General features: G+C 49.9%; 27 non-coding genes and 2 pseudogenes across 27 annotated transcripts; all 29 read right to left on the bottom strand.

Annotated features, from left to right (window-relative positions):
* Nucleotides 1-4162: 4162 nt before the first annotated feature.
* LOC140218026 (5S ribosomal RNA) lies at nt 4163-4281 on the bottom strand. Its single transcript, XR_011894488.1, has one exon. It is a non-coding gene; the product is annotated as a 5S ribosomal RNA (ribosomal RNA).
* A 518-nt stretch (nt 4282-4799) lies between these two features.
* Nucleotides 4800-4918, bottom strand: LOC140218027 (5S ribosomal RNA). The gene has a single exon (XR_011894489.1). It is a non-coding gene; the product is annotated as a 5S ribosomal RNA (ribosomal RNA).
* A 517-nt stretch (nt 4919-5435) lies between these two features.
* On the bottom strand, nt 5436-5554 carry LOC140218028 (5S ribosomal RNA). The gene has a single exon (XR_011894490.1). It is a non-coding gene; the product is annotated as a 5S ribosomal RNA (ribosomal RNA).
* A 516-nt stretch (nt 5555-6070) lies between these two features.
* LOC140217692 (5S ribosomal RNA) lies at nt 6071-6189 on the bottom strand. Its single transcript, XR_011894275.1, has one exon. It is a non-coding gene; the product is annotated as a 5S ribosomal RNA (ribosomal RNA).
* Nucleotides 6190-6707: 518 nt separating this feature from the next.
* On the bottom strand, nt 6708-6826 carry LOC140218029 (5S ribosomal RNA). The gene has a single exon (XR_011894491.1). It is a non-coding gene; the product is annotated as a 5S ribosomal RNA (ribosomal RNA).
* Nucleotides 6827-7344: 518 nt separating this feature from the next.
* On the bottom strand, nt 7345-7463 carry LOC140218030 (5S ribosomal RNA). Its single transcript, XR_011894492.1, has one exon. It is a non-coding gene; the product is annotated as a 5S ribosomal RNA (ribosomal RNA).
* Nucleotides 7464-7968: 505 nt separating this feature from the next.
* LOC140217861 (5S ribosomal RNA) lies at nt 7969-8087 on the bottom strand (annotated as a pseudogene).
* A 517-nt stretch (nt 8088-8604) lies between these two features.
* On the bottom strand, nt 8605-8723 carry LOC140218031 (5S ribosomal RNA). Its single transcript, XR_011894493.1, has one exon. It is a non-coding gene; the product is annotated as a 5S ribosomal RNA (ribosomal RNA).
* Nucleotides 8724-9240: 517 nt separating this feature from the next.
* Nucleotides 9241-9359, bottom strand: LOC140218032 (5S ribosomal RNA). The gene has a single exon (XR_011894494.1). It is a non-coding gene; the product is annotated as a 5S ribosomal RNA (ribosomal RNA).
* Nucleotides 9360-9875: 516 nt separating this feature from the next.
* LOC140218033 (5S ribosomal RNA) lies at nt 9876-9994 on the bottom strand. The gene has a single exon (XR_011894495.1). It is a non-coding gene; the product is annotated as a 5S ribosomal RNA (ribosomal RNA).
* A 517-nt stretch (nt 9995-10511) lies between these two features.
* LOC140218034 (5S ribosomal RNA) lies at nt 10512-10630 on the bottom strand. Its single transcript, XR_011894496.1, has one exon. It is a non-coding gene; the product is annotated as a 5S ribosomal RNA (ribosomal RNA).
* Nucleotides 10631-11146: 516 nt separating this feature from the next.
* LOC140217679 (5S ribosomal RNA) lies at nt 11147-11265 on the bottom strand. Its single transcript, XR_011894262.1, has one exon. It is a non-coding gene; the product is annotated as a 5S ribosomal RNA (ribosomal RNA).
* Nucleotides 11266-11780: 515 nt separating this feature from the next.
* Nucleotides 11781-11899, bottom strand: LOC140218035 (5S ribosomal RNA). Its single transcript, XR_011894497.1, has one exon. It is a non-coding gene; the product is annotated as a 5S ribosomal RNA (ribosomal RNA).
* A 517-nt stretch (nt 11900-12416) lies between these two features.
* On the bottom strand, nt 12417-12535 carry LOC140217693 (5S ribosomal RNA). Its single transcript, XR_011894276.1, has one exon. It is a non-coding gene; the product is annotated as a 5S ribosomal RNA (ribosomal RNA).
* Nucleotides 12536-13053: 518 nt separating this feature from the next.
* LOC140218036 (5S ribosomal RNA) lies at nt 13054-13172 on the bottom strand. The gene has a single exon (XR_011894498.1). It is a non-coding gene; the product is annotated as a 5S ribosomal RNA (ribosomal RNA).
* Nucleotides 13173-13689: 517 nt separating this feature from the next.
* On the bottom strand, nt 13690-13808 carry LOC140218037 (5S ribosomal RNA). Its single transcript, XR_011894499.1, has one exon. It is a non-coding gene; the product is annotated as a 5S ribosomal RNA (ribosomal RNA).
* Nucleotides 13809-14323: 515 nt separating this feature from the next.
* Nucleotides 14324-14442, bottom strand: LOC140218038 (5S ribosomal RNA). The gene has a single exon (XR_011894500.1). It is a non-coding gene; the product is annotated as a 5S ribosomal RNA (ribosomal RNA).
* A 517-nt stretch (nt 14443-14959) lies between these two features.
* LOC140218039 (5S ribosomal RNA) lies at nt 14960-15078 on the bottom strand. The gene has a single exon (XR_011894501.1). It is a non-coding gene; the product is annotated as a 5S ribosomal RNA (ribosomal RNA).
* Nucleotides 15079-15595: 517 nt separating this feature from the next.
* LOC140218040 (5S ribosomal RNA) lies at nt 15596-15714 on the bottom strand. Its single transcript, XR_011894502.1, has one exon. It is a non-coding gene; the product is annotated as a 5S ribosomal RNA (ribosomal RNA).
* Nucleotides 15715-16231: 517 nt separating this feature from the next.
* Nucleotides 16232-16350, bottom strand: LOC140218041 (5S ribosomal RNA). The gene has a single exon (XR_011894503.1). It is a non-coding gene; the product is annotated as a 5S ribosomal RNA (ribosomal RNA).
* Nucleotides 16351-16867: 517 nt separating this feature from the next.
* LOC140218042 (5S ribosomal RNA) lies at nt 16868-16986 on the bottom strand. The gene has a single exon (XR_011894504.1). It is a non-coding gene; the product is annotated as a 5S ribosomal RNA (ribosomal RNA).
* A 516-nt stretch (nt 16987-17502) lies between these two features.
* Nucleotides 17503-17621, bottom strand: LOC140218043 (5S ribosomal RNA). The gene has a single exon (XR_011894505.1). It is a non-coding gene; the product is annotated as a 5S ribosomal RNA (ribosomal RNA).
* Nucleotides 17622-18138: 517 nt separating this feature from the next.
* Nucleotides 18139-18257, bottom strand: LOC140218044 (5S ribosomal RNA). Its single transcript, XR_011894506.1, has one exon. It is a non-coding gene; the product is annotated as a 5S ribosomal RNA (ribosomal RNA).
* Nucleotides 18258-18772: 515 nt separating this feature from the next.
* On the bottom strand, nt 18773-18891 carry LOC140218045 (5S ribosomal RNA). Its single transcript, XR_011894507.1, has one exon. It is a non-coding gene; the product is annotated as a 5S ribosomal RNA (ribosomal RNA).
* A 517-nt stretch (nt 18892-19408) lies between these two features.
* On the bottom strand, nt 19409-19527 carry LOC140218046 (5S ribosomal RNA). Its single transcript, XR_011894508.1, has one exon. It is a non-coding gene; the product is annotated as a 5S ribosomal RNA (ribosomal RNA).
* Nucleotides 19528-20046: 519 nt separating this feature from the next.
* LOC140218047 (5S ribosomal RNA) lies at nt 20047-20165 on the bottom strand. Its single transcript, XR_011894509.1, has one exon. It is a non-coding gene; the product is annotated as a 5S ribosomal RNA (ribosomal RNA).
* Nucleotides 20166-20670: 505 nt separating this feature from the next.
* Nucleotides 20671-20789, bottom strand: LOC140217858 (5S ribosomal RNA; annotated as a pseudogene).
* Nucleotides 20790-21309: 520 nt separating this feature from the next.
* LOC140218048 (5S ribosomal RNA) lies at nt 21310-21428 on the bottom strand. The gene has a single exon (XR_011894510.1). It is a non-coding gene; the product is annotated as a 5S ribosomal RNA (ribosomal RNA).
* A 517-nt stretch (nt 21429-21945) lies between these two features.
* On the bottom strand, nt 21946-22064 carry LOC140218049 (5S ribosomal RNA). The gene has a single exon (XR_011894511.1). It is a non-coding gene; the product is annotated as a 5S ribosomal RNA (ribosomal RNA).
* Nucleotides 22065-22477: the final 413 nt, after the last annotated feature.

A 22477-nucleotide genomic window follows, 5' to 3' on the forward strand; every position in this document is an offset into this window, starting at 1 on the left:
TCCAGCGTCGCCAATTTTGCCAGCAATGTTTTTAAATCCTTTTCACTGGCCTTTTCTTCATAACGCAGTACGCTACTTCTTTCAATTGCTTTCATTTTGATGGTTTGCTTCAACATCTCCCATTCCTCGCCAAACTTTATAGAACTATCCGTTGCAAAAGAATTCAGAGCAGCCACTACCTTTTCATTAAAAGTTTCATCTCGTAGCAGCTCAGAATTCATTTTCCACAGTTCCCAAACGAATTTGTTTCGTTCTTTCTTGCTGCCTACCCTGCATTTTACCAGGCAGTGATCCGAGAATGATATGGCCGTAACTGCATAGCACTGGCATTTTTCTACCAAATCGTATGATAGATAGATCCGGTCTAATCGTGCGTGACTTGTGCCCTGAAAGTGAGTGTACATCACGTCTCGGTCAGCCCGAAAACACTCAGCGACATCTTCTAATTCGAACTCATGTATAATTTGTGCGAGGATATCGCTGCTTTTGTCATAAACTACGCGTCGCGTAGACCTATCCTCAGCATTCAATACGCAGTTGAAATCCCCTACACAGGCTATTGTTTTTTGCACAGAGAAGTGATGCTTTAGGTTCAAAAAGAAAGTTGCCCTCTCTTGCACTGTATTAGGTGCATAAATGCACAACACGCGCCATTTGACATCGCAATAACTGAAATCACAAACGACAAGTCGACCGGAAGTGCACGAGAAGTAACCGTCAATAACCAGTCCTGGAAGCTTCCTCACGAACAACACACATCCCGCCGAAGTCCCTAAGGCGTGGCTCACTACCGTATAGTAGTTGTACGTGAACCTTTGCACCATGCTCCCGGTCTCCTCCTCGCCGTCTACCTTGGTTTCTTGCACGGCTAAAACGTCGAGGTCGTGGTCCACTAGTAGTCTGTAAACCTGACTCTGTTTCTTTTTGGCGGCCAGACCTCGAACGTTTAGCGTGCCGAGGCTAAGCGACGGGTTGGTAGCCATTACTGATTTAAACGGGAGGGGAGAAGGCCCGGAGCATGGTGCTCACCTTAACGTCTAGCTGACCGCTAGACGCCTCCGTGGCCATCCGGTGGCCGTCGTCCGAGTTCGTCTTTGGTCGGCTTCGGGGTGAGCCTGCGGTCAGCCTCCAAGTTCGGCTTAGGCTTGATGGTGGAGCGCCTTCCGGGTAGCGTCTTAGCGGGTGGTGGCTCGGAGTCACCGCCGGCCTTTCCGTCGACTTTCTCCTCGTGCTGCAGGGATCTCTTGACCGGTGCCGAGACGGATTCGACGCGGGCGCTAGCATGGGTCGCGTTGTCGTCCGCCTCTGCCTGCGTTGCATCCGTAGCTCGCTGGTGGCTCTCATTTTCTTGCGGGGCCGTCTGCACGCTCTCGACTGTAGCTGCTGGTTCCTTAGGGGGAGGGATATTATTCCTTCCTGCTTCGGCCTGCTTGGTCGTCGCGCTCGTTTCTGCCGCCACGTTGCTGTTTCCAGCACCCTTGGCCGCTTCCTCCGCCTCGGTCACGTCCATCATATGTTCTGATGCCGACGGCTCGCTCTGCGCCGAGCCCGCGGCTACTGCGTAAGAGCGTACACAGTCCGCGTCGTTGTGTCCAAAAAGCCTGCACCGGGAACAACGAGGAACCTTGCATTCTCGTCGAACGTGGCCAGAGCCCCGGCAGCGTAGGCACTGCATGGGGCGACCTGGGGCTACCACCAGCGCAAGCTCGCCGGCGACGCGGATCTGGTGGGGCAGGTCGTCAACTTTCATTCCGGCTTTCAGCTGCAGCAGCACTGCTCGGGTCGTCGAGCCCTTGTCGGAAACGCCATCCACTCGCCAGCGCTCCCGGGTCACTTCCGTCACTTTGCCGAAGGAGGCCAGCGCGGTCTTGACGTCTTCGTCGTCCACCCCATGCAGAAGCCAGTGGATACGAAGCTTCACCTGTTGTTCCTTGGGGTCGATGACCAGGCAGCGACGCCCCTTCACCTGTAGCTCCTTCAGGGCAGCCAGCTTTTCGGCAGCCTCGGCTGTCTTCATCGTCACCGCCCATACATGGTTGATTTGGTATGCTCCAAGGGCGACGACGCCAGAGAGCATACCAACAGCTTGAAGCGCGTCCCGGAAATCTTCCACACGGAACGGGCGAACACGAGCGTCGCCGTGCAAAAAAACTGTATTTAAAGGGACACTAAAGGTTACCAAAAACTCAAGTTAAAGTGGTAGAGCAATGTTCTAGAACGTCTAAGGCGTCAATGTAATCGCGAACAGAGCTTTAGTAACCGAGAAATTGAGGTAAATGCATGACACGATTTGAGACCCCCCAGCGACATTCCGGTACTAGCCCGATGACGAAAGCACTCCTCATAATTTGTGTTACTAATACTCAACTACTCGTATTAAAAATATCATTTCATTCGATTATAAGACGGAAAAAAATGCTACTTGTCTACGTCTATTTGATTCTAAGAAAAAATAACATTTTGACGTTACCCTTCAGTAATATGGGTGTTCGAAAGGTTTCGTTTTCGCTCGACTCTGCGCGCTCGACTCCGCGCCGCGCACACTTTGGAGTTTCAGTAGCTTCGTTATCGCGTCGTGCTGTGAGGGTTCGCTCGCGAAACTTTCATTTGGAACAAGCAGCGAGAATGCCACGTCCATGTGATGTCGTGGGAAGCCCTCGTTGCTTTCCCGCTCCGGAGAGCCGGTGTCGAGGCCGCCGTCGTAGTACGCAACGACGCCGGCAGTGCGAGCCCTCAGCAGCAGGTCGCGCTCGCCGGTGCTCAAATCGCTGAAGTTGAGCCCACCATCGCGAGCCAATCTGTCGGTGTCAGGGTCCATTGCGACGAGCGTCGAAGTTTGCGTCATAGAATGAAGTACCAGCTTCTCGGCGTCTTGCGCTGGAGTTTGAGGTATAGTAGCGGCGCCTGGTGGCAGTGCGGGAAACGACATCTGGTTCGTGCCAGCTTGGATCGTATTGAGCCCTGGCTGTGGCGAAGCACGTTTCTAGGCCGAATTTTGCGTCGATTCGCACTCTTTTATGCCCTGTTGCGAGTGCGAAAAGGCTCGTCACTTCTCACAGACCACGCCGACCACGCTGCGAGCTCGCCGCAGCCTATAGTTTAACGAAAACGGACTCTCCGTGTGCCGTTGGACGTAATTCGTTTCTCTTCCCGCTAGCTTTCGCTCTGCTGTCGGCTCTGTCTTGGCTCTGTTTCTGGCCGCGCGTTTGCGTTTTGCGCAGAAAAGCCGTAGCGCCGTCTGCGGACGCTGTTCTACTCACCGATGGCGCAACGTCACTATGAGACCATGATGTCAGTACTCCTCGATCGGAGGGCGGGCGATTTGAACTGCGCTAGAGGTACGCGGACGCTTCAGAACGCATTTTCTCTTAAAATATGTCTCTCCTTGGCACGAAACAAGCGTTTCGAGGTTTCTGTGATGGTATTTCAACAGTCCACGTTGACTTAATAGTAACCTTTAGTGTCCCTTTAAAACAATGCGTCCTGTAGGTAGCCGAGGCAAAATAATCTGGAAATCCTTATCTTCCTCCGTCGAAAGCCTGTTGCCGCGGCTAACAGCCGCATATGCCGCTCCATTGGAGCCCATGATCCTACGATCCGTTTAGCTCGGGAGCCGGAAGCAGAATGCATGGTATGGCCGATGGCAGGGATGCTATGTTTACGACTGCACCTGTATCGTGCTATGTGCATTCGCAACGTATTGCTACAGCACGCACGCGGCACTGTCTTTCCGTTGACAGTACAGGCACACGTCGTGTACGTGGATTGCTCCGTTTGTTGTGGTTAGTCGCTGCCGAGTCGAGCTCGCAATAAAACAAGAGGACGAGCGCAACGATGTGCGTCCGCTGCAGCCCACGTTTGGCGCTAGTAATGAGCCAAGTTATTGATTGTCACTGAGCTGGATACGGGTGTAATAGGTAAACGGTTAGCAGTTTGTGCGACTAAATTTTGCACCATTACTTATACCGGTTACCACCGTCACTGCGCGTACAATCGCCTAGCGGCTTGCATATTGTTTTTGCACTTCGACGTTGGCTCTACCAGTAGGCTGCGCCAGTTGAACGTAACAGTAAATAAAACCAACCACACGTGAGTGTAAAAAAAAGAAAAAAAATTAAGTCACAGAAGCACGCAATAAAAAAAAAAAAAGCAAAAAGAAGGGTGCCATCAGCACTCGGTGTTCCCAGGTGGTCTCCCTCCCAAGTACTGACCGAGCCCAATGCTGCTTAGCTTCGGGGATCGGACGAGAACCGGCGTATTCAGCATGGTATGGCCGATGGCAGGGATGCTATGTTTACGACTGCACCTGTATCGTGCTATGTGCATTCGCAACGTATTGCTACAGCACGCACGCGGCACTGTCTTTCCGTTGACAGTACAGGCACACGTCGTGTACGTGGATTGCTCCGTTTGTTGTGGTTAGTCGCTGCCGAGTCGAGCTCGCAATAAAACAAGAGGACGAGCGCAACGATGTGCGTCCGCTGCAGCCCACGTTTGGCGCTAGTAATGAGCCAAGTTATTGATTGTCACTGAGCTGGATACGGGTGTAATAGGTAAACGGTTAGCAGTTTGTGCGACTAAATTTTGCACCATTACTTATACCGGTTACCACCGTCACTGCGCGTACAATCGCCTAGCGGCTTGCATATTGTTTTTGCACTTCGACGTTGGCTCTACCAGTAGGCTGCGCCAGTGTAACGTAACAGTAAATAAAACCAACCACACGTGAGTGTAAAAAAAAGAAAAAAAATTAAGTCACAGAAGCACGCAATAAAAAAAAAAAAAAGTAAAAAGAAGGGTGCCATCAGCACTCGGTGTTCCCAGGTGGTCTCCCTCCCAAGTACTGACCGAGCCCAATGCTGCTTAGCTTCGGGGATCGGACGAGAACCGGCGTATTCAGCATGGTATGGCCGATGGCAGGGATGCTATGTTTACGACTGCACCTGTATCGTGCTATGTGCATTCGCAACGTATTGCTACAGCACGCACGCGGCACTGTCTTTCCGTTGACAGTACAGGCACACGTCGTGTACGTGGATTGCTCCGTTTGTTGTGGTTAGTCGCTGCCGAGTCGAGCTCGCAATAAAACAAGAGGACGAGCGCAACGATGTGCGTCCGCTGCAGCCCACGTTTGGCGCTAGTAATGAGCCAAGTTATTGATTGTCACTGAGCTGGATACGGGTGTAATAGGTAAACGGTTAGCAGTTTGTGCGACTAAATTTTGCACCATTACTTATACCGGTTACCACCGTCACTGCGCGTACAATCGCCTAGCGGCTTGCATATTGTTTTTGCACTTCGACGTTGGCTCTACCAGTAGGCTGCGCCAGTTGAACGTAACAGTAAATAAAACCAACCACACGTGAGTGTAAAAAAAAGAAAAAAAATTAAGTCACAGAAGCACGCAATAAAAAAAAAAAAAGCAAAAAGAAGGGTGCCATCAGCACTCGGTGTTCCCAGGTGGTCTCCCTCCCAAGTACTGACCGAGCCCAATGCTGCTTAGCTTCGGGGATCGGACGAGAACCGGCGTATTCAGCATGGTATGGCCGATGGCAGGGATGCTATGTTTACGACTGCACCTGTATCGTGCTATGTGCATTCGCAACGTATTGCTACAGCACGCACGCGGCACTGTCTTTCCGTTGACAGTACAGGCACACGTCGTGTACGTGGATTGCTCCGTTTGTTGTGGTTAGTCGCTGCCGAGTCGAGCTCGCAATAAAACAAGAGGACGAGCGCAACGATGTGCGTCCGCTGCAGCCCACGTTTGGCGCTAGTAATGAGCCAAGTTATTGATTGTCACTGAGCTGGATACGGGTGTAATAGGTAAACGGTTAGCAGTTTGTGCGACTAAATTTTGCACCATTACTTATACCGGTTACCACCGTCACTGCGCGTACAATCGCCTAGCGGCTTGCATATTGTTTTTGCACTTCGACGTTGGCTCTACCAGTAGGCTGCGCCAGTTGAACGTAACAGTAAATAAAACCAACCACACGTGAGTGTAAAAAAAAGAAAAAAAATTAAGTCACAGAAGCACGCAATAAAAAAAAAAAAGCAAAAAGAAGGGTGCCATCAGCACTCGGTGTTCCCAGGTGGTCTCCCTTTCAAGTACTGACCGAGCCCAATGCTGCTTAGCTTCGGGGATCGGACGAGAACCGGCGTATTCAGCATGGTATGGCCGATGGCAGGGATGCTATGTTTACGACTGCACCTGTATCGTGCTATGTGCATTCGCAACGTATTGCTACAGCACGCACGCGGCACTGTCTTTCCGTTGACAGTACAGGCACACGTCGTGTACGTGGATTGCTCCGTTTGTTGTGGTTAGTCGCTGCCGAGTCGAGCTCGCAATAAAACAAGAGGACGAGCGCAACGATGTGCGTCCGCTGCAGCCCACGTTTGGCGCTAGTAATGAGCCAAGTTATTGATTGTCACTGAGCTGGATACGGGTGTAATAGGTAAACGGTTAGCAGTTTGTGCGACTAAATTTTGCACCATTACTTATACCGGTTACCACCGTCACTGCGCGTACAATCGCCTAGCGGCTTGCATATTGTTTTTGCACTTCGACGTTGGCTCTACCAGTAGGCTGCGCCAGTTGAACGTAACAGTAAATAAAACCAACCACACGTGAGTGTAAAAAAAAGAAAAAAAATTAAGTCACAGAAGCACGCAATAAAAAAAAAAAAAAGCAAAAAGAAGGGTGCCATCAGCACTCGGTGTTCCCAGGTGGTCTCCCTCCCAAGTACTGACCGAGCCCAATGCTGCTTAGCTTCGGGGATCGGACGAGAACCGGCGTATTCAGCATGGTATGGCCGATGGCAGGGATGCTATGTTTACGACTGCACCTGTATCGTGCTATGTGCATTCGCAACGTATTGCTACAGCACGCACGCGGCACTGTCTTTCCGTTGACAGTACAGGCACACGTCGTGTACGTGGATTGCTCCGTTTGTTGTGGTTAGTCGCTGCCGAGTCGAGCTCGCAATAAAACAAGAGGACGAGCGCAACGATGTGCGTCCGCTGCAGCCCACGTTTGGCGCTAGTAATGAGCCAAGTTATTGATTGTCACTGAGCTGGATACGGGTGTAATAGGTAAACGGTTAGCAGTTTGTGCGACTAAATTTTGCACCATTACTTATACCGGTTACCACCGTCACTGCGCGTACAATCGCCTAGCGGCTTGCATATTGTTTTTGCACTTCGACGTTGGCTCTACCAGTAGGCTGCGCCAGTTGAACGTAACAGTAAATAAAACCAACCACACGTGAGTGTAAAAAAAAGAAAAAAAATTAAGTCACAGAAGCACGCAATAAAAAAAAAAAAAAGCAAAAAGAAGGGTGCCATCAGCACTCGGTGTTCCCAGGTGGTCTCCCTCCCAAGTACTGACCGAGCCCAATGCTGCTTAGCTTCGGGGATCGGACGAGAACCGGCGTATTCAGCATGGTATGGCCGATGGCAGGGATGCTATGTTTACGACTGCACCTGTATCGTGCTATGTGCATTCGCAACGTATTGCTACAGCACGCACGCGGCACTGTCTTTCCGTTGACAGTACAGGCACACGTCGTGTACGTGGATTGCTCCGTTTGTTGTGGTTAGTCGCTGCCGAGTCGAGCTCGCAATAAAACAAGAGGACGAGCGCAACGATGTGCGTCCGCTGCAGCCCACGTTTGGCGCTAGTAATGAGCCAAGTTATTGATTGTCACTGAGCTGGATACGGGTGTAATAGGTAAACGGTTAGCAGTTTGTGCGACTAAATTTTGCACCATTACTTATACCGGTTACCACCGTCACTGCGCGTACAATCGCCTAGCGGCTTGCATATTGTTTTTGCACTTCGACGTTGGCTCTACCAGTAGGCTGCGCCAGTTGAACGTAACAGTAAATAAAACCAACCACACGTGAGTGTAAAAAAAAAGAAAAAAAATTAAGTCACAGAAGCACGCAATAAAAAAAAAAAGCAAAAAGAAGTACTCGGTGTTCCCAGGTGGTCTCCCTCCCAAGTACTGACCGAGCCCAATGCTGCTTAGCTTCGGGGATCGGACGAGAACCGGCGTATTCAGCATGGTATGGCCGATGGCAGGGATGCTATGTTTACGACTGCACCTGTATCGTGCTATGTGCATTCGCAACGTATTGCTACAGCACGCACGCGGCACTGTCTTTCCGTTGACAGTACAGGCACACGTCGTGTACGTGGATTGCTCCGTTTGTTGTGGTTAGTCGCTGCCGAGTCGAGCTCGCAATAAAACAAGAGGACGAGCGCAACGATGTGCGTCCGCTGCAGCCCACGTTTGGCGCTAGTAATGAGCCAAGTTATTGATTGTCACTGAGCTGGATACGGGTGTAATAGGTAAACGGTTAGCAGTTTGTGCGACTAAATTTTGCACCATTACTTATACCGGTTACCACCGTCACTGCGCGTACAATCGCCTAGCGGCTTGCATATTGTTTTTGCACTTCGACGTTGGCTCTACCAGTAGGCTGCGCCAGTTGAACGTAACAGTAAATAAAACCAACCACACGTGAGTGTAAAAAAAAGAAAAAAAATTAAGTCACAGAAGCACGCAATAAAAAAAAAAAAAGCAAAAAGAAGGGTGCCATCAGCACTCGGTGTTCCCAGGTGGTCTCCCTCCCAAGTACTGACCGAGCCCAATGCTGCTTAGCTTCGGGGATCGGACGAGAACCGGCGTATTCAGCATGGTATGGCCGATGGCAGGGATGCTATGTTTACGACTGCACCTGTATCGTGCTATGTGCATTCGCAACGTATTGCTACAGCACGCACGCGGCACTGTCTTTCCGTTGACAGTACAGGCACACGTCGCGTACGTGGATTGCTCCGTTTGTTGTGGTTAGTCGCTGCCGAGTCGAGCTCGCAATAAAACAAGAGGACGAGCGCAACGATGTGCGTCCGCTGCAGCCCACGTTTGGCGCTAGTAATGAGCCAAGTTATTGATTGTCACTGAGCTGGATACGGGTGTAATAGGTAAACGGTTAGCAGTTTGTGCGACTAAATTTTGCACCATTACTTATACCGGTTACCACCGTCACTGCGCGTACAATCGCCTAGCGGCTTGCATATTGTTTTTGCACTTCGACGTTGGCTCTACCAGTAGGCTGCGCCAGTTGAACGTAACAGTAAATAAAACCAACCACACGTGAGTGTAAAAAAAAGAAAAAAAATTAAGTCACAGAAGCACGCAATAAAAAAAAAAAAAGCAAAAAGAAGGGTGCCATCAGCACTCGGTGTTCCCAGGTGGTCTCCCTCCCAAGTACTGACCGAGCCCAATGCTGCTTAGCTTCGGGGATCGGACGAGAACCGGCGTATTCAGCATGGTATGGCCGATGGCAGGGATGCTATGTTTACGACTGCACCTGTATCGTGCTATGTGCATTCGCAACGTATTGCTACAGCACGCACGCGGCACTGTCTTTCCGTTGACAGTACAGGCACACGTCGTGTACGTGGATTGCTCCGTTTGTTGTGGTTAGTCGCTGCCGAGTCGAGCTCGCAATAAAACAAGAGGACGAGCGCAACGATGTGCGTCCGCTGCAGCCCACGTTTGGCGCTAGTAATGAGCCAAGTTATTGATTGTCACTGAGCTGGATACGGGTGTAATAGGTAAACGGTTAGCAGTTTGTGCGACTAAATTTTGCACCATTACTTATACCGGTTACCACCGTCACTGCGCGTACAATCGCCTAGCGGCTTGCATATTGTTTTTGCACTTCGACGTTGGCTCTACCAGTAGGCTGCGCCAGTTGAACGTAACAGTAAATAAAACCAACCACACGTGAGTGTAAAAAAAAGAAAAAAAATTAAGTCACAGAAGCACGCAATAAAAAAAAAAAAGCAAAAAGAAGGGTGCCATCAGCACTCGGTGTTCCCAGGTGGTCTCCCTCCCAAGTACTGACCGAGCCCAATGCTGCTTAGCTTCGGGGATCGGACGAGAACCGGCGTATTCAGCATGGTATGGCCGATGGCAGGGATGCTATGTTTACGACTGCACCTGTATCGTGCTATGTGCATTCGCAACGTATTGCTACAGCACGCACGCGGCACTGTCTTTCCGTTGACAGTACAGGCACACGTCGTGTACGTGGATTGCTCCGTTTGTTGTGGTTAGTCGCTGCCGAGTCGAGCTCGCAATAAAACAAGAGGACGAGCGCAACGATGTGCGTCCGCTGCAGCCCACGTTTGGCGCTAGTAATGAGCCAAGTTATTGATTGTCACTGAGCTGGATACGGGTGTAATAGGTAAACGGTTAGCAGTTTGTGCGACTAAATTTTGCACCATTACTTATACCGGTTACCACCGTCACTGCGCGTACAATCGCCTAGCGGCTTGCATATTGTTTTTGCACTTCGACGTTGGCTCTACCAGTAGGCTGCGCCAGTTGAACGTAACAGTAAATAAAACCAACCACACGTGAGTGTAAAAAAAAGAAAAAAAATTAAGTCACAGAAGCACGCAATAAAAAAAAAAAAAGCAAAAAGAAGGGTGCCATCAGCACTCGGTGTTCCCAGGTGGTCTCCCTCCCAAGTACTGACCGAGCCCAATGCTGCTTAGCTTCGGGGATCGGACGAGAACCGGCGTATTCAGCATGGTATGGCCGATGGCAGGGATGCTATGTTTACGACTGCACCTGTATCGTGCTATGTGCATTCGCAACGTATTGCTACAGCACGCACGCGGCACTGTCTTTCCGTTGACAGTACAGGCACACGTCGTGTACGTGGATTGCTCCGTTTGTTGTGGTTAGTCGCTGCCGAGTCGAGCTCGCAATAAAACAAGAGGACGAGCGCAACGATGTGCGTCCGCTGCAGCCCACGTTTGGCGCTAGTAATGAGCCAAGTTATTGATTGTCACTGAGCTGGATACGGGTGTAATAGGTAAACGGTTAGCAGTTTGTGCGACTAAATTTTGCACCATTACTTATACCGGTTACCACCGTCACTGCGCGTACAATCGCCTAGCGGCTTGCATATTGTTTTTGCACTTCGACGTTGGCTCTACCAGTAGGCTGCGCCAGTTGAACGTAACAGTAAATAAAACCAACCACACGTGAGTGTAAAAAAAAGAAAAAAAATTAAGTCACAGAAGCACGCAATAAAAAAAAAAAAGCAAAAAGAAGGGTGCCATCAGCACTTGGTGTTCCCAGGTGGTCTCCCTCCCAAGTACTGACCGAGCCCAATGCTGCTTAGCTTCGGGGATCGGACGAGAACCGGCGTATTCAGCATGGTATGGCCGATGGCAGGGATGCTATGTTTACGACTGCACCTGTATCGTGCTATGTGCATTCGCAACGTATTGCTACAGCACGCACGCGGCACTGTCTTTCCGTTGACAGTACAGGCACACGTCGTGTACGTGGATTGCTCCGTTTGTTGTGGTTAGTCGCTGCCGAGTCGAGCTCGCAATAAAACAAGAGGACGAGCGCAACGATGTGCGTCCGCTGCAGCCCACGTTTGGCGCTAGTAATGAGCCAAGTTATTGATTGTCACTGAGCTGGATACGGGTGTAATAGGTAAACGGTTAGCAGTTTGTGCGACTAAATTTTGCACCATTACTTATACCGGTTACCACCGTCACTGCGCGTACAATCGCCTAGCGGCTTGCATATTGTTTTTGCACTTCGACGTTGGCTCTACCAGTAGGCTGCGCCAGTTGAACGTAACAGTAAATAAAAGCAACCACACGTGAGTGTAAAAAAAAGAAAAAAAATTAAGTCACAGAAGCACGCAATAAAAAAAAAAAGCAAAAAGAAGGGTGCCATCAGCACTCGGTGTTCCCAGGTGGTCTCCCTCCCAAGTACTGACCGAGCCCAATGCTGCTTAGCTTCGGGGATCGGACGAGAACCGGCGTATTCAGCATGGTATGGCCGATGGCAGGGATGCTATGTTTACGACTGCACCTGTATCGTGCTATGTGCATTCGCAACGTATTGCTACAGCACGCACGCGGCACTGTCTTTCCGTTGACAGTACAGGCACACGTCGTGTACGTGGATTGCTCCGTTTGTTGTGGTTAGTCGCTGCCGAGTCGAGCTCGCAATAAAACAAGAGGACGAGCGCAACGATGTGCGTCCGCTGCAGCCCACGTTTGGCGCTAGTAATGAGCCAAGTTATTGATTGTCACTGAGCTGGATACGGGTGTAATAGGTAAACGGTTAGCAGTTTGTGCGACTAAATTTTGCACCATTACTTATACCGGTTACCACCGTCACTGCGCGTACAATCGCCTAGCGGCTTGCATATTGTTTTTGCACTTCGACGTTGGCTCTACCAGTAGGCTGCGCCAGTTGAACGTAACAGTAAATAAAACCAACCACACGTGAGTGTAAAAAAAAGAAAAAAAATTAAGTCACAGAAGCACGCAATAAAAAAAAAAAAAGCAAAAAGAAGGGTGCCATCAGCACTCGGTGTTCCCAGGTGGTCTCCCTCCCAAGTACTGACCGAGCCCAATGCTGCTTAGCTTCGGGGATCGGACGAGAACCGGCGTATTCAGCATGGTATGGCCGACGGCAGGGATGCTATGTTTACGACTGCACCTGTATCGTGCTATGTGCATTCGCAACGTATTGCTACAGCACGCACGCGGCACTGTCTTTCCGTTGACAGTACAGGCACACGTCGTGTACGTGGATTGCTCCGTTTGTTGTGGTTAGTCGCTGCCGAGTCGAGCTCGCAATAAAACAAGAGGACGAGCGCAACGATGTGCGTCCGCTGCAGCCCACGTTTGGCGCTAGTAATGAGCCAAGTTATTGATTGTCACTGAGCTGGATACGGGTGTAATAGGTAAACGGTTAGCAGTTTGTGCGACTAAATTTTGCACCATTACTTATACCGGTTACCACCGTCACTGCGCGTACAATCGCCTAGCGGCTTGCATATTGTTTTTGCACTTCGACGTTGGCTCTACCAGTAGGCTGCGCCAGTTGAACGTAACAGTAAATAAAACCAACCACACGTGAGTGTAAAAAAAAGAAAAAAAATTAAGTCACAGAAGCACGCAATAAAAAAAAAAAAAAGCAAAAAGAAGGGTGCCATCAGCACTCGGTGTTCCCAGGTGGTCTCCCTCCCAAGTACTGACCGAGCCCAATGCTGCTTAGCTTCGGGGATCGGACGAGAACCGGCGTATTCAGCATGGTATGGCCGATGGCAGGGATGCTATGTTTACGACTGCACCTGTATCGTGCTATGTGCATTCGCAACGTATTGCTACAGCACGCACGCGGCACTGTCTTTCCGTTGACAGTACAGGCACACGTCGTGTACTTGGATTGCTCCGTTTGTTGTGGTTAGTCGCTGCCGAGTCGAGCTCGCAATAAAACAAGAGGACGAGCGCAACGATGTGCGTCCGCTGCAGCCCACGTTTGGCGCTAGTAATGAGCCAAGTTATTGATTGTCACTGAGCTGGATACGGGTGTAATAGGTAAACGGTTAGCAGTTTGTGCGACTAAATTTTGCACCATTACTTATACCGGTTACCACCGTCACTGCGCGTACAATCGCCTAGCGGCTTGCATATTGTTTTTGCACTTCGACGTTGGCTCTACCAGTAGGCTGCGCCAGTTGAACGTAACAGTAAATAAAACCAACCACACGTGAGTGTAAAAAAAAGAAAAAAAATTAAGTCACAGAAGCACGCAATAAAAAAAAAAAAAGCAAAAAGAAGGGTGCCATCAGCACTCGGTGTTCCCAGGTGGTCTCCCTCCCAAGTACTGACCGAGCCCAATGCTGCTTAGCTTCGGGGATCGGACGAGAACCGGCGTATTCAGCATGGTATGGCCGATGGCAGGGATGCTATGTTTACGACTGCACCTGTATCGTGCTATGTGCATTCGCAACGTATTGCTACAGCACGCACGCGGCACTGTCTTTCCGTTGACAGTACAGGCACACGTCGTGTACGTGGATTGCTCCGTTTGTTGTGGTTAGTCGCTGCCGAGTCGAGCTCGCAATAAAACAAGAGGACGAGCGCAACGATGTGCGTCCGCTGCAGCCCACGTTTGGCGCTAGTAATGAGCCAAGTTATTGATTGTCACTGAGCTGGATACGGGTGTAATAGGTAAACGGTTAGCAGTTTGTGCGACTAAATTTTGCACCATTACTTATACCGGTTACCACCGTCACTGCGCGTACAATCGCCTAGCGGCTTGCATATTGTTTTTGCACTTCGACGTTGGCTCTACCAGTAGGCTGCGCCAGTTGAACGTAACAGTAAATAAAACCAACCACACGTGAGTGTAAAAAAAAGAAAAAAAATTAAGTCACAGAAGCACGCAATAAAAAAAAAAAGCAAAAAGAAGGGTGCCATCAGCACTCGGTGTTCCCAGGTGGTCTCCCTCCCAAGTACTGACCGAGCCCAATGCTGCTTAGCTTCGGGGATCGGACGAGAACCGGCGTATTCAGCATGGTATGGCCGATGGCAGGGATGCTATGTTTACGACTGCACCTGTATCGTGCTATGTGCATTCGCAACGTATTGCTACAGCACGCACGCGGCACTGTCTTTCCGTTGACAGTACAGGCACACGTCGTGTACGTGGATTGCTCCGTTTGTTGTGGTTAGTCGCTGCCGAGTCGAGCTCGCAATAAAACAAGAGGACGAGCGCAACGATGTGCGTCCGCTGCAGCCCACGTTTGGCGCTAGTAATGAGCCAAGTTATTGATTGTCACTGAGCTGGATACGGGTGTAATAGGTAAACGGTTAGCAGTTTGTGCGACTAAATTTTGCACCATTACTTATACCGGTTACCACCGTCACTGCGCGTACAATCGCCTAGCGGCTTGCATATTGTTTTTGCACTTCGACGTTGGCTCTACCAGTAGGCTGCGCCAGTTGAACGTAACAGTAAATAAAACCAACCACACGTGAGTGTAAAAAAAAGAAAAAAAATTAAGTCACAGAAGCACGCAATAAAAAAAAAAAAAGCAAAAAGAAGGGTGCCATCAGCACTCGGTGTTCCCAGGTGGTCTCCCTCCCAAGTACTGACCGAGCCCAATGCTGCTTAGCTTCGGGGATCGGACGAGAACCGGCGTATTCAGCATGGTATGGCCGATGGCAGGGATGCTATGTTTACGACTGCACCTGTATCGTGCTATGTGCATTCGCAACGTATTGCTACAGCACGCACGCGGCACTGTCTTTCCGTTGACAGTACAGGCACACGTCGTGTACGTGGATTGCTCCGTTTGTTGTGGTTAGTCGCTGCCGAGTCGAGCTCGCAATAAAACAAGAGGACGAGCGCAACGATGTGCGTCCGCTGCAGCCCACGTTTGGCGCTAGTAATGAGCCAAGTTATTGATTGTCACTGAGCTGGATACGGGTGTAATAGGTAAACGGTTAGCAGTTTGTGCGACTAAATTTTGCACCATTACTTATACCGGTTACCACCGTCACTGCGCGTACAATCGCCTAGCGGCTTGCATATTGTTTTTGCACTTCGACGTTGGCTCTACCAGTAGGCTGCGCCAGTTGAACGTAACAGTAAATAAAACCAACCACACGTGAGTGTAAAAAAAAGAAAAAAAATTAAGTCACAGAAGCACGCAATAAAAAAAAAAAAAGCAAAAAGAAGGGTGCCATCAGCACTCGGTGTTCCCAGGTGGTCTCCCTCCCAAGTACTGACCGAGCCCAATGCTGCTTAGCTTCGGGGATCGGACGAGAACCGGCGTATTCAGCATGGTATGGCCGATGGCAGGGATGCTATGTTTACGACTGCACCTGTATCGTGCTATGTGCATTCGCAACGTATTGCTACAGCACGCACGCGGCACTGTCTTTCCGTTGACAGTACAGGCACACGTCGTGTACGTGGATTGCTCCGTTTGTTGTGGTTAGTCGCTGCCGAGTCGAGCTCGCAATAAAACAAGAGGACGAGCGCAACGATGTGCGTCCGCTGCAGCCCACGTTTGGCGCTAGTAATGAGCCAAGTTATTGATTGTCACTGAGCTGGATACGGGTGTAATAGGTAAACGGTTAGCAGTTTGTGCGACTAAATTTTGCACCATTACTTATACCGGTTACCACCGTCACTGCGCGTACAATCGCCTAGCGGCTTGCATATTGTTTTTGCACTTCGACGTTGGCTCTACCAGTAGGCTGCGCCAGTTGAACGTAACAGTAAATAAAACCAACCACACGTGAGTGTAAAAAAAAGAAAAAAAATTAAGTCACAGAAGCACGCAATAAAAAAAAAAAAAGCAAAAAGAAGGGTGCCATCAGCACTCGGTGTTCCCAGGTGGTCTCCCTCCCAAGTACTGACCGAGCCCAATGCTGCTTAGCTTCGGGGATCGGACGAGAACCGGCGTATTCAGCATGGTATGGCCGATGGCAGGGATGCTATGTTTACGACTGCACCTGTATCGTGCTATGTGCATTCGCAACGTATTGCTACAGCACGCACGCGGCACTGTCTTTCCGTTGACAGTACAGGCACACGTCGTGTACGTGGATTGCTCCGTTTGTTGTGGTTAGTCGCTGCCGAGTCGAGCTCGCAATAAAACAAGAGGACGAGCGCAACGATGTGCGTCCGCTGCAGCCCACGTTTGGCGCTAGTAATGAGCCAAGTTATTGATTGTCACTGAGCTGGATACGGGTGTAATAGGTAAACGGTTAGCAGTTTGTGCGACTAAATTTTGCACCATTACTTATACCGGTTACCACCGTCACTGCGCGTACAATCGCCTAGCGGCTTGCATATTGTTTTTGCACTTCGACGTTGGCTCTACCAGTAGGCTGCGCCAGTTGAACGTAACAGTAAATAAAACCAACCACACGTGAGTGTAAAAAAAAGAAAAAAAATTAAGTCACAGAAGCACGCAATAAAAAAAAAAAAAGCAAAAAGAAGGGTGCCATCAGCACTCGGTGTTCCCAGGTGGTCTCCCTCCCAAGTACTGACCGAGCCCAATGCTGCTTAGCTTCGGGGATCGGACGAGAACCGGCGTATTCAGCATGGTATGGCCGATGGCAGGGATGCTATGTTTACGACTGCACCTGTATCGTGCTATGTGCATTCGCAACGTATTGCTACAGCACGCACGCGGCACTGTCTTTCCGTTGACAGTACAGGCACACGTCGTGTACGTGGATTGCTCCGTTTGTTGTGGTTAGTCGCTGCCGAGTCGAGCTCGCAATAAAACAAGAGGACGAGCGCAACGATGTGCGTCCGCTGCAGCCCACGTTTGGCGCTAGTAATGAGCCAAGTTATTGATTGTCACTGAGCTGGATACGGGTGTAATAGGTAAACGGTTAGCAGTTTGTGCGACTAAATTTTGCACCATTACTTATACCGGTTACCACCGTCACTGCGCGTACAATCGCCTAGCGGCTTGCATATTGTTTTTGCACTTCGACGTTGGCTCTACCAGTAGGCTGCGCCAGTTGAACGTAACAGTAAATAAAACCAACCACACGTGAGTGTAAAAAAAAGAAAAAAAATTAAGTCACAGAAGCACGCAATAAAAAAAAAAAAGCAAAAAGAAGGGTGCCATCAGCACTCGGTGTTCCCAGGTGGTCTCCCTCCCAAGTACTGACCGAGCCCAATGCTGCTTAGCTTCGGGGATCGGACGAGAACCGGCGTATTCAGCATGGTATGGCCGATGGCAGGGATGCTATGTTTACGACTGCACCTGTATCGTGCTATGTGCATTCGCAACGTATTGCTACAGCACGCACGCGGCACTGTCTTTCCGTTGACAGTACAGGCACACGTCGTGTACGTGGATTGCTCCGTTTGTTGTGGTTAGTCGCTGCCGAGTCGAGCTCGCAATAAAACAAGAGGACGAGCGCAACGATGTGCGTCCGCTGCAGCCCACGTTTGGCGCTAGTAATGAGCCAAGTTATTGATTGTCACTGAGCTGGATACGGGTGTAATAGGTAAACGGTTAGCAGTTTGTGCGACTAAATTTTGCACCATTACTTATACCGGTTACCACCGTCACTGCGCGTACAATCGCCTAGCGGCTTGCATATTGTTTTTGCACTTCGACGTTGGCTCTACCAGTAGGCTGCGCCAGTTGAACGTAACAGTAAATAAAACCAACCACACGTGAGTGTAAAAAAAAGAAAAAAAATTAAGTCACAGAAGCACGCAATAAAAAAAAAAAAAGCAAAAAGAAGGGTGCCATCAGCACTCGGTGTTCCCAGGTGGTCTCCCTCCCAAGTACTGACCGAGCCCAATGCTGCTTAGCTTCGGGGATCGGACGAGAACCGGCGTATTCAGCATGGTATGGCCGATGGCAGGGATGCTATGTTTACGACTGCACCTGTATCGTGCTATGTGCATTCGCAACGTATTGCTACAGCACGCACGCGGCACTGTCTTTCCGTTGACAGTACAGGCACACGTCGTGTACGTGGATTGCTCCGTTTGTTGTGGTTAGTCGCTGCCGAGTCGAGCTCGCAATAAAACAAGAGGACGAGCGCAACGATGTGCGTCCGCTGCAGCCCACGTTTGGCGCTAGTAATGAGCCAAGTTATTGATTGTCACTGAGCTGGATACGGGTGTAATAGGTAAACGGTTAGCAGTTTGTGCGACTAAATTTTGCACCATTACTTATACCGGTTACCACCGTCACTGCGCGTACAATCGCCTAGCGGCTTGCATATTGTTTTTGCACTTCGACGTTGGCTCTACCAGTAGGCTGCGCCAGTTGAACGTAACAGTAAATAAAACCAACCACACGTGAGTGTAAAAAAAAGAAAAAAAATTAAGTCACAGAAGCACGCAATAAAAAAAAAAAGCAAAAAGAAGGGTGCCATCAGCACTCGGTGTTCCCAGGTGGTCTCCCTCCCAAGTACTGACCGAGCCCAATGCTGCTTAGCTTCGGGGATCGGACGAGAACCGGCGTATTCAGCATGGTATGGCCGATGGCAGGGATGCTATGTTTACGACTGCACCTGTATCGTGCTATGTGCATTCGCAACGTATTGCTACAGCACGCACGCGGCACTGTCTTTCCGTTGACAGTACAGGCACACGTCGTGTACGTGGATTGCTCCGTTTGTTGTGGTTAGTCGCTGCCGAGTCGAGCTCGCAATAAAACAAGAGGACGAGCGCAACGATGTGCGTCCGCTGCAGCCCACGTTTGGCGCTAGTAATGAGCCAAGTTATTGATTGTCACTGAGCTGGATACGGGTGTAATAGGTAAACGGTTAGCAGTTTGTGCGACTAAATTTTGCACCATTACTTATACCGGTTACCACCGTCACTGCGCGTACAATCGCCTAGCGGCTTGCATATTGTTTTTGCACTTCGACGTTGGCTCTACCAGTAGGCTGCGCCAGTTGAACGTAACAGTAAATAAAACCAACCACACGTGAGTGTAAAAAAAAGAAAAAAAATTAAGTCACAGAAGCACGCAATAAAAAAAAAAAAAGCAAAAAGAAGGGTGCCATCAGCACTCGGTGTTCCCAGGTGGTCTCCCTCCCAAGTACTGACCGAGCCCAATGCTGCTTAGCTTCGGGGATCGGACGAGAACCGGCGTATTCAGCATGGTATGGCCGATGGCAGGGATGCTATGTTTACGACTGCACCTGTATCGTGCTATGTGCATTCGCAACGTATTGCTACAGCACGCACGCGGCACTGTCTTTCCGTTGACAGTACAGGCACACGTCGTGTACGTGGATTGCTCCGTTTGTTGTGGTTAGTCGCTGCCGAGTCGAGCTCGCAATAAAACAAGAGGACGAGCGCAACGATGTGCGTCCGCTGCAGCCCACGTTTGGCGCTAGTAATGAGCCAAGTTATTGATTGTCACTGAGCTGGATACGGGTGTAATAGGTAAACGGTTAGCAGTTTGTGCGACTAAATTTTGCACCATTACTTATACCGGTTACCACCGTCACTGCGCGTACAATCGCCTAGCGGCTTGCATATTGTTTTTGCACTTCGACGTTGGCTCTACCAGTAGGCTGCGCCAGTTGAACGTAACAGTAAATAAAACCAACCACACGTGAGTGTAAAAAAAAGAAAAAAAATTAAGTCACAGAAGCACGCAATAAAAAAAAAAAAAAAGCAAAAAGAAGGGTGCCATCAGCACTCGGTGTTCCCAGGTGGTCTCCCTCCCAAGTACTGACCGAGCCCAATGCTGCTTAGCTTCGGGGATCGGACGAGAACCGGCGTATTCAGCATGGTATGGCCGATGGCAGGGATGCTATGTTTACGACTGCACCTGTATCGTGCTATGTGCATTCGCAACGTATTGCTACAGCACGCACGCGGCACTGTCTTTCCGTTGACAGTACAGGCACACGTCGTGTACGTGGATTGCTCCGTTTGTTGTGGTTAGTCGCTGCCGAGTCGAGCTCGCAATAAAACAAGAGGACGAGCGCAACGATGTGCGTCCGCTGCAGCCCACGTTTGGCGCTAGTAATGAGCCAAGTTATTGATTGTCACTGAGCTGGATACGGGTGTAATAGGTAAACGGTTAGCAGTTTGTGCGACTAAATTTTGCACCATTACTTATACCGGTTACCACCGTCACTGCGCGTACAATCGCCTAGCGGCTTGCATATTGTTTTTGCACTTCGACGTTGGCTCTACCAGTAGGCTGCGCCAGTTGAACGTAACAGTAAATAAAACCAACCACACGTGAGTGTAAAAAAAAAGAAAAAAAATTAAGTCACAGAAGCACGCAATAAAAAAAAAAAGCAAAAAGAAGTACTCGGTCTTCCCAGGTGGTCTCCCTCCCAAGTACTGACCGAGCCCAATGCTGCTTAGCTTCGGGGATCGGACGAGAACCGGCGTATTCAGCATGGTATGGCCGATGGCAGGGATGCTATGTTTACGACTGCACCTGTATCGTGCTATGTGCATTCGCAACGTATTGCTACAGCACGCACGCGGCACTGTCTTTCCGTTGACAGTACAGGCACACGTCGTGTACGTGGATTGCTCCGTTTGTTGTGGTTAGTCGCTGCCGAGTCGAGCTCGCAATAAAACAAGAGGACGAGCGCAACGATGTGCGTCCGCTGCAGCCCACGTTTGGCGCTAGTAATGAGCCAAGTTATTGATTGTCACTGAGCTGGATACGGGTGTAATAGGTAAACGGTTAGCAGTTTGTGCGACTAAATTTTGCACCATTACTTATACCGGTTACCACCGTCACTGCGCGTACAATCGCCTAGCGGCTTGCATATTGTTTTTGCACTTCGACGTTGGCTCTACCAGTAGGCTGCGCCAGTTGAACGTAACAGTAAATAAAACCAACCACACGTGAGTGTAAAAAAAAGAAAAAAAATTAAGTCACAGAAGCACGCAATAAAAAAAAAAAAAAAAGCAAAAAGAAGGGTGCCATCAGCACTCGGTGTTCCCAGGTGGTCTCCCTCCCAAGTACTGACCGAGCCCAATGCTGCTTAGCTTCGGGGATCGGACGAGAACCGGCGTATTCAGCATGGTATGGCCGATGGCAGGGATGCTATGTTTACGACTGCACCTGTATCGTGCTATGTGCATTCGCAACGTATTGCTACAGCACGCACGCGGCACTGTCTTTCCGTTGACAGTACAGGCACACGTCGTGTACGTGGATTGCTCCGTTTGTTGTGGTTAGTCGCTGCCGAGTCGAGCTCGCAATAAAACAAGAGGACGAGCGCAACGATGTGCGTCCGCTGCAGCCCACGTTTGGCGCTAGTAATGAGCCAAGTTATTGATTGTCACTGAGCTGGATACGGGTGTAATAGGTAAACGGTTAGCAGTTTGTGCGACTAAATTTTGCACCATTACTTATACCGGTTACCACCGTCACTGCGCGTACAATCGCCTAGCGGCTTGCATATTGTTTTTGCACTTCGACGTTGGCTCTACCAGTAGGCTGCGCCAGTTGAACGTAACAGTAAATAAAACCAACCACACGTGAGTGTAAAAAAAAGAAAAAAAATTAAGTCACAGAAGCACGCAATAAAAAAAAAAAAAGCAAAAAGAAGGGTGCCATCAGCACTCGGTGTTCCCAGGTGGTCTCCCTCCCAAGTACTGACCGAGCCCAATGCTGCTTAGCTTCGGGGATCGGACGAGAACCGGCGTATTCAGCATGGTATGGCCGATGGCAGGGATGCTATGTTTACGACTGCACCTGTATCGTGCTATGTGCATTCGCAACGTATTGCTACAGCACGCACGCGGCACTGTCTTTCCGTTGACAGTACAGGCACACGTCGTGTACGTGGATTGCTCCGTTTGTTGTGGTTAGTCGCTGCCGAGTCGAGCTCGCAATAAAACAAGAGGACGAGCGCAACGATGTGCGTCCGCTGCAGCCCACGTTTGGCGCTAGTAATGAGCCAAGTTATTGATTGTCACTGAGCTGGATACGGGTGTAATAGGTAAACGGTTAGCAGTTTGTGCGACTAAATTTTGCACCATTACTTATACCGGTTACCACCGTCACTGCGCGTACAATCGCCTAGCGGCTTGCATATTGTTTTTGCACTTCGACGTTGGCTCTACCAGTAGGCTGCGCCAGT

The sequence above is a fragment of the Dermacentor andersoni genome, chromosome 4 (assembly GCF_023375885.2).
Source record: "Dermacentor andersoni chromosome 4, qqDerAnde1_hic_scaffold, whole genome shotgun sequence".
Classification (NCBI taxonomy): domain Eukaryota; kingdom Metazoa; phylum Arthropoda; class Arachnida; order Ixodida; family Ixodidae; genus Dermacentor; species Dermacentor andersoni.